Here is an 8,600-nt window from a genome sequence, read left to right on the forward strand (position 1 = left end):
GAAAGTGTAGAGACAAGGAATTTATTCCCATTAACTTCATCCAGTGGGAGCCACAAAATGACAGGAGCCAAGCAGGTAACCTACATGTAAAATGTGTCCAAGATTAAACCTGCAGAACTGGAGAGGACGAGCCTCAACCACCTAAACAGATTCAATTAGCATTAAGAATTTGTTCAATTTATTCCCCATACGCTATAGAGATAGGCATGTAATTATGATGTGAATACGATTCCTGATCAGACCAGTTGTTCTGAGTTCTAATTAGTTCAGTCAAAAACCTTGAGAAATACATTATAGAAGAGGTGTATTCTAAACCATATAGCTTCTGGATTGAAGGACAATTGAGTGCAGGAACTATCCATGAGATATTTCAAGCTATTTGAAGTCCAGAATATGTAAAATAAATTAATAAATAAGAATAAAAAATAAATGAGAAACTTACAAGCCTGTTATCAATTCTATTCCAAATATAAATTCCCCATTATACAACTGCTTTTAATAATTTTGTATTCATTTCTTCTTAACTTTAGATATTTTTCTTTGTGAAAAAATATTTATTAAATTGTGATATATTTTATTAACATATGTCAAAAAATTTAAAATCACATTTTAACATGTTTATATTTTTAAGCACAAACAGTGACTATAACCAGATTATAGGAGCTGATTAAAATAAACTGTTATTCTTGATACATTTCTTCTTATTCTAGTGGACAGCATGTAAACTGCTATAACTAAAGTGTTGAAAGGTCTTTAAATAGCTGTCTCAAGTATAGAAATTTAAAGAAAATACTCATGCCCCAATATTCTTGCTTATATATTAATTTATTCAATAACTTTTTATTTATTAAAATAATAAAAAAAAGTTATACATAAACATTTATCTAAATGAGGCACTTCCGGTCCTATGGGAAACAGATGCAGAGATATATAATATAGTACTTTCGAGGTTGGGGGAGGGGGACTAATACCTTCCAAAGATAAAGGAGGAGGAAGCAGGATTGAGCAGAGCTGACAAAATCTCATTCAACTCAGTGGTGATCTCTGAGACCCAACATGAGACACACAAAAATGCTGTGGCTAGAAAGTGTTAACCAATTGTACTCCTCGCAGGTGAAAGGCAAGTGCTTCTTGTCACACCAAATAATAATAATAATAGTAAAATCTCCATTAGTAAAGTTCATTTTTGAGATTTTTTATACCTAGTACACATTTTCAGAATAGAAAGTTTGCATTACAATGAGAAGATCTGGGCTGCAAATGTGTTCCCCAAAACATCTACATCACTGTGGAGTCTTGTCAGTTGCAGAAATCATTTACATAAGTGAAATCTTGCAATAAACTCCCATATTATTAAAAAAAGATTTTTAAGAATGATATTTTATTAGTATAAATTTATTTCATAAATTTAAATTTATAGTACATATTTATTATAAATTTAATCAATAAGAACAATGAGGCTATTTTAATGAACATAAACATTTGGAAATAGGGGTTATGGATGACAGTTACAGTAATATAGCCACTTGTCTTAGTCCATTTGTGGTGCTACAGCAAAATACCACAGACCAGGTAATTTATAAAGAACAGAAATTTCTTTCTTGAAATTCTGGAGGCTGGGAATACAAGATCAGGGCACCAGCATTTGGTCTGGTGAGGGGCTTCTGCTGTGTCCTCTCAGGGCAGCAGGTGCAAGGGCAAGTGAGGCAAAGGTTGTGTGAAGCCTCTTTTATAAGGGCCTTAATCCCATTAACAAGAGAGAAGCCCTCATGGACGAATCACTTCTAAAAGCCCCCACCTTAGCAACACTTAAATTTTGGAGGAATCACATTTAAACTATAGCACCACCTCAAGATCCAGTGTAATTTTGTTTTTTCTAGCGCAAAAAAACATAGGAAATCTGATGATGATTAACTGTTTTTACTACTTAATAGTCACAATACATGGTTCAATAAGGTAATGATAGCAAGAGATAATTTTTGGTGCAGATAAAACAATATATTATTTGTTTCTAAACTGTTAATATTCAGTAAACAGTTTTGAGAGTAATGTTGATTTTATTATACTTTTTAATAACTGAAGTATATGTAGAAATAAAAACTGGATTAAAAATATGCAGAATCTTTGAAGCACACAGCTCCAGAGTTCTGGACTATAATAGGCGATCCACAGCAATAGCCTTTTTAACTGACTAGTGTTCATAAAGCTTGAATACTCCTGAATAGCAATTTATATGCTGGAGGAAATTGATGAAATGAGTCATTGATAAATTTCCCAGCTTTGGTAACACTACAACAGATCGTGTTAAGTATTGTTTTTAATTTACCAACCTAATTTAAAAAATACAGAGTGACAGAGAGGACATTATGTTTATATTTAATCTAAAATGTATACCTGATCCTCAGACACCCATAATTATTCTCTGTTAATGTTATCCAATAAATGGCAAAAGATGGGACAAATTCTCGGTCTGATGCTTCTATAGATTTACAGAAAACTGTAGAACTGCTCTTTTCCCTCCTTACGTTGTTTCAAGTAAGGTGGTTGTTCTTTGTAATTATCATTTTCTACATTTGGAGGATTCCTAGAGTACATTTTTTTTTTCCAATAAATCTTCTCTGTTCATCAGTAGCAAAGGGTCATCAACTCATTTGTGATTATTCAAAATATGAATTTCAACAGCTATTTCTTAATTGCAGACAACTGTATTAATAAATGAATGAAAAAATAAAACAGAGATTATAAGCCTATAAATGTGTTACCTAAGTAAGTAGGGGCTGCCTGTTTCGTTGATTTCAACTTCATGGGGCAGATCTGTTCACCTTGCAGAGATTTGCAGGAGGAGGGGCGAGCATTATTTACACAATTATCTGCAGAAACAAATTTAGACAATAATGGTAGAACACAGCAGATAGATGAATTTCTGTGCGCCCCCATTCACTCAATTTCAGTGTATGTGTGCGCTCTCTCTCTCTATCTCCCCAACACACACATATTACATATTTTCCCACCAAACTTACCTTCATAGTTTTATGCTACTTGATGAACTATTATTAGTCCCCATAGCACTTAGGACCCTGGGTGGGGCCTGGGGCAACCCCGGCAGACGGAGCTTCTCCCCAACCCTGTTAACCCTGTTGCACTCTCCCATAGAAGCTCCCGTCAATATCTAGCTATTAATTGTTTTGGACCTTTTGTGTGAGAGGCACACAACCTGGGCACCCCTAGTTCACCATCTTGCCCTATCTCCCAAGAAGCATCCTTTAAAATCCTCCCAGCTCTGTCCCATGAGTACCTATTCCTCCACATACCACAGCATACTATACAAACATTCCCATTTTCCATTTATATTATATGTTAACTTGAGAAATGTTGGTAAACATTTAAGATCACTAACTTAATGTGAGGCCTATTTGCTTCAGTGTTTAGTTCTTCCTTTTACCTTAAATCTGTACATGTCACATCAGTAACAAGAAATTTAATACAAGTCAGAATAATTATATGCATATTTCCTTAATGTTGATTATCACATAAGTTACAAAATCAAATTCTAGAATGAGTCATTTTTCAAATGCTTTCTGGAAATTAACCTGAATGATAGTTTTCGGGCTCACAAAAGTTAAATAGTAACTATTCAATTATTTTTATGTTCTCCTTATTTTGATGAGGTAGGACATTACAGAAGTTTTAAAAATAGAAAAATGTAAGTAAAAGCTACATTAATTTATTTCTTTAGCACAATTGTTTTTGCCTATCTCTTGCAGTCTTTTTCTTTGAATATACCTATCTTTTATAAAATTTCAACCACTGTATACATCCACATCTATATATTGCTTTTGCCAAAGAAGAATTGCTCTCTAAGCATTTTCTATGTTCCTATCTATTCTGACTTACTGGCCCTGTTGATGGTTGCATAATCGTCCATCAAGTTGATACATCATTTATTAACCATTGAACAAATATTCTTAAATCAAGATATTTTTATTTAGCTTCAATTTCTTAGTGTGTAACACCAAAATGAGTAAATGAATATGTGTAAATAGCATTGTATACGTATCAGAATGTGTGAGCATAAATAGAGTTCTTAATAGCTTTTGTCAAAACACTTTCCAAAAGACCTGTGCTGAATTTAATTGCCACTAGTGATGTAGGAGGGTACCATTTTAACAGAACTTTTGTCATCAGTGAGTCTTTGCTATTAACTCTTGCATTATCTTTAGTTTTAAGAAGAGTGGTAATAAAATAAAATTCAGTTTCTCTGCCTGAGTGTTAGCATCAGCCTTACTCTCTGACCCTTCATCATAACCAGAGCAGTAAGAATGGCTGATCTTCTGTGCCAACCCTTTTCTTTCCTTATGATAAAATTATTTTTTTTTTTCCTTTTTGACTTTTCTGAAAAGCCAGACTAATGTCACTTGGACCTTGGGGCTGCTCAGCAGCAGCAGGAGGACACCAGGGAAACCCAGGCAGCATGCACAGCAAGGCCTGATTTGGCAAAGGTAAGTTTCTTCTCTTTGGGACTTGTCAATTTTGATTTTGCAGCTCAGTCAGCAAGCCATGTGCTGTGTGCCTCCTGTCTGAGTTACAAAATAAAGAGTCATTTTCTCTTCCAAAGTGACAAGTTTGAAAAAATAAAAATAAAAACCTTTATTTCTCCATACCTATTATACTTTCTACCTGGATGACATACACTTTTGAAACATATGAGCCTTAGAAACTCTGAAAAAAAGGAGTTACTATAGAAGCTGAGCATATTACAACATCTGTTCCTACATGATCAGAACTCCCCTCAAATATTATTGACCATCATTATTATTATATGATGATGTTGGGTAACAAAGAGATAAAGTGTAGAGAAAAAGGACAAATTTTCTGATGATTTATTATTAATATTTATATCTGAAATTCTAGAAAATAATATAAATAGTCTAAATAGTAAAATATGTTATATTTAATCACTAACAAAATAATAAAAGTTTTAATACAGATTTCTTAACCTTTTTTTCTAGGCTTGTTTGCTCATATTCTGTTTATGTTCTAATTTCTGAAATTCTTCTTCCCTTTGTTTTATTATTGCTGTTTTCAACATGTTTTTTAACTCTTACTACACAAACCATATATATGGATTGTTCAAGTATTCACAAATACAGAAAAGTCCTAACGACAACAAAAAAATCAACTATAATTTCACTGTTCAGAAACAAATGTCATTAGGCATGTGGGTATTGGCTTTTATTTTTTTCAACATATACAGAAAAAAAAAAAAAAAACATATGTTAAAGTTTGGATCAAACTGAACATATTTTTTAAAGCTTTCCTTTTTTCTTGAAAATATATAGTGGGTATTTTCCCTTGTCAACATATATTCCTCTGCTATCTAAATATTAATTGGTAATTCTATGGGCATTGTTAAAAATAGAGAACCAAGAAAATAAAGACAGTAGAGTGAATTAGCAGTTCCTTTGGGAACAGACAAATCTGAATTAGAATCTGAGTTTGGCTGTGTGATCTTCTCTAGGTCACAGCTTCAGACCAGGGGGTTTGACAAATCCTCAGCTGCATCTAATCTACTAATGAACCCACCAAAGGCATTCTCCATTTCTGTTACAACATTCTTACAGAAACTTATTTTTTTATTTCCAGTAATTATTTTTTATTCTTTCTTTGAATTTTTATCTCTCTGCTTACTTTACTCATCTGTTCTTGAATGTTGTTTACTTTTTCCATTAGAACCCTTAGCATATTAATCATAGTTATTTTAAATTCTCAGTATGATAATTATTTTTTTTTATTTTTTTCAAATTTGGTATTAACTTTATTGTATTTTCTGTACATAAAGGTTTATTTCCACAGGCCTCAGGAAATGGATGGAAGTCACAGGACAGTCTCTCTTCCCACCAAAACAAGTTGCATATTTTGGGAAGTGTTTGTCCTAGAGGGAAAAACTGAAATTTACATTAGCAGTGCTGTGCAAGATTCTTACATAAACCAAGACCTAAAACCAGCCTGCAATAGAGGTTTTAGTCCTTTGTTTAGGTGCCTGGACAGACATCATAAACCATTGAGCATGACAAGGAAAAGGAGGCAGTGAAGATGAATAACAGGTATGTAGCAGGGAAGGAGGAAAGAATGCCAGATTCCTTGGAATGGTGTGTTCTTTTCCTATTCCCTCCCACCCCACCTTTCTCTTAAAGTCATTTCTGTAGTAAGGTGCTGGGCAGGGATCCCAAATAAAGGTCCAGGACTTCTTTAACTGCCTTGGATGAAGTGCACTGAACCTCCTATCCCATGGCTGAGGCAGACCCAGGATAGAATGCAGAACAAAAGGAATGTTCATAGGAAACAGTTTTTCTTGGAATGCTAGGTGGCCAAGCTTCAGCCTTTGGTCTAATGCAACCCTTGCCTCACTTATCAACAATGAAAAATTAGTTTAGTTAGACGAACCGTCTGGAATCACACCAGCTTCTGCTACCTTCATGCTCATTGTTAGAAAAAGATTAATATGAACAGTCTGATCCATTAATTCCTGGAACTGTTTTATTTTTCCCAAAGGACTGCTTGTTGGTAGAATAACTCGCAGAAGCTGAAAGCTAAAATGCACCAGTCTTGGCCTATAGTTACTTAAGAATGAACTGGTGGTGTAGTTGAGCTGATATGGAAAAGCCGAATCTTACTGCAGAAGATCAAGTGATCTGCTATCCTCCCCCAAATCTTAGCCTGAGGTCTATTTCAGTGAAGGCAGAGAGCTGTGCTTTTCAGAGTAGAGAAGCAGTTTAAGAGTTGAGAGGTGGAGGAAATCTAGGAAAAAACAAAAATCTTGATACAGGTTTATCCCATGACATGAAGGGAGAGGGCAAAGAATCCAGTGGCACTTCCCTTAACCAGCAATTTCTGTCACTGTGGTGACCAACTTCTGCCCATTCCACAGAACTGTGAACTGCTCAGGGACTGGGAACTCATTAAAGTCACTGCCTTCTGTAGAAATCTCAGAAGATTTGTCACTGACTTCCTCACAATCCAGAGAATTCTTGCACAGGTAAGTGTGACAGCCATCTCTTTTGTGGATGGGGGAACTTTACCCATTACCTGAACTTTGACATCCCACCTATTGATTATCTCCACAATGTCCACCACACCATTGAATACCAGACCAAGTTCCTTAAAGTCATCTACTGTAATGGAGTTAATTTTGCCCTTGATTTGCAATGTCGTGTTGACAAACTTGTACATGTAAGCCACCTGTTTCAGCTCTGTGTCAACAATCACCAGGTTGGAGACGTCCTCCTGATTTTCCACTCTCCACTTGTTGGCCTCCAGTTCACACAGATCTGGATTTTTTGTGGCTAGTTTGGGGTAACGGCTGGTTTAGGGTTTAGGTGCAGAGAATGATTTGGGGCTACTTCATACTGGACCTCTCTAAGACTTCAGGGCAAGGTTCTTGTGAGTCTTCATGTCATCAGATACATGTTTCAGGACATGAGTGATGCTCTCCCCTGATTAATCTGTGCAAACAGTGCAGAGCAGGAGGCAGACTCATCAGAACCTGAGCTGGTGGGGATGGGGAGGGGAGGTGGGCCTGGTGGTGGGGGAGGAGGACCAGATGCAGCAGAGGGTCCCGATGGAAATTCACTCAGTTCTTTTGCCACAAGGCTCCGTTTTGCTCCAGGCCAGTCCGGTGGTATAGAATTCCTTACTGTAAGCCTACAGCTCTGTCCATATACTTAAGTAAGCTTTAACCCAGTCCACATGCTTCTTATCCACATCTTGTACTCCTTAAGGACTCGGTTTGTATAAAACATGATAGCATTATTCATTTCTTTCGCACAGGGGTCAGACTTGGGAGCCATCACCACCCAACCCAGGGCCTGGATACTTTCGATGACAGCCGACAGTTGATCGAATGCCTTGCTGCCTTGGTTCTTCTCCCGAAAGATCATCACTTCTTGGATCTGCTCTGAGACGGACACCAACAAATCAGAAAGCTTATTGCCGGCTGGCTGCTGGCACTGAGAAGCTGGACCAAGGGAGCTCACTCTGACTTCAGACCCGTGTGGACCATTTCCACGTGTTTCTGACCGTCTCCCCCAATCTCTTTCCTGATCTTCATGAACTCTGCCACAGGACTGGCAAGTAGAGAGTCAAATGCTTGAACATATGGGGCCGCTCCTGCTTATGAAAGACTGTCTCCCTACCCACAGCGCATGTCAGAGGTATGGGATACTGCCCTGGGTGGCCCACTGCCCTCTCCAATCTTTCTACCAGATTTTGCATGTCAGCCATAATGTACCACCTGCTTAGGAATCAGGCCTCCACTAAGGCTGATGGGCAGTGCTGCAAAATCGTGTGGAGGAGCTTCCCCAGGATGGCCGGACTCAGCTGTTGGCCCCACCTCAAGAGACAGCGTCCAGGAGTGGATCAGCCTGAGGGCCTCAGCCCTGGCCCCCTCAGCAAGGCTCACCACCTGAGCATAGGCCAGGACCATTAACAACAACGTGGGCCCAGAGGAGACCCCAGTCCCATCCCAGCCACAACCCTCACCTCACAGTTGTGTCTCCGTCAGTCAGATAATTTAAACATCTCCGCTATATATCTTAGCAGGA

At 37.3% G+C, this 8,600-nt stretch overlaps 1 pseudogene; it reads right to left on the minus strand.

The window, feature by feature from the left end:
* Nucleotides 1-6,877: 6,877 nt before the first annotated feature.
* LOC103599141 lies at nt 6,878-8,280 on the minus strand (annotated as a pseudogene).
* Between the last annotated feature and the right edge of the window lie 320 nt (nt 8,281-8,600).

This window comes from Galeopterus variegatus, unplaced genomic scaffold, assembly GCF_000696425.1.
Source record: "Galeopterus variegatus unplaced genomic scaffold, G_variegatus-3.0.2 Scaffold2865, whole genome shotgun sequence".
NCBI classification, from domain to species: domain Eukaryota; kingdom Metazoa; phylum Chordata; class Mammalia; order Dermoptera; family Cynocephalidae; genus Galeopterus; species Galeopterus variegatus.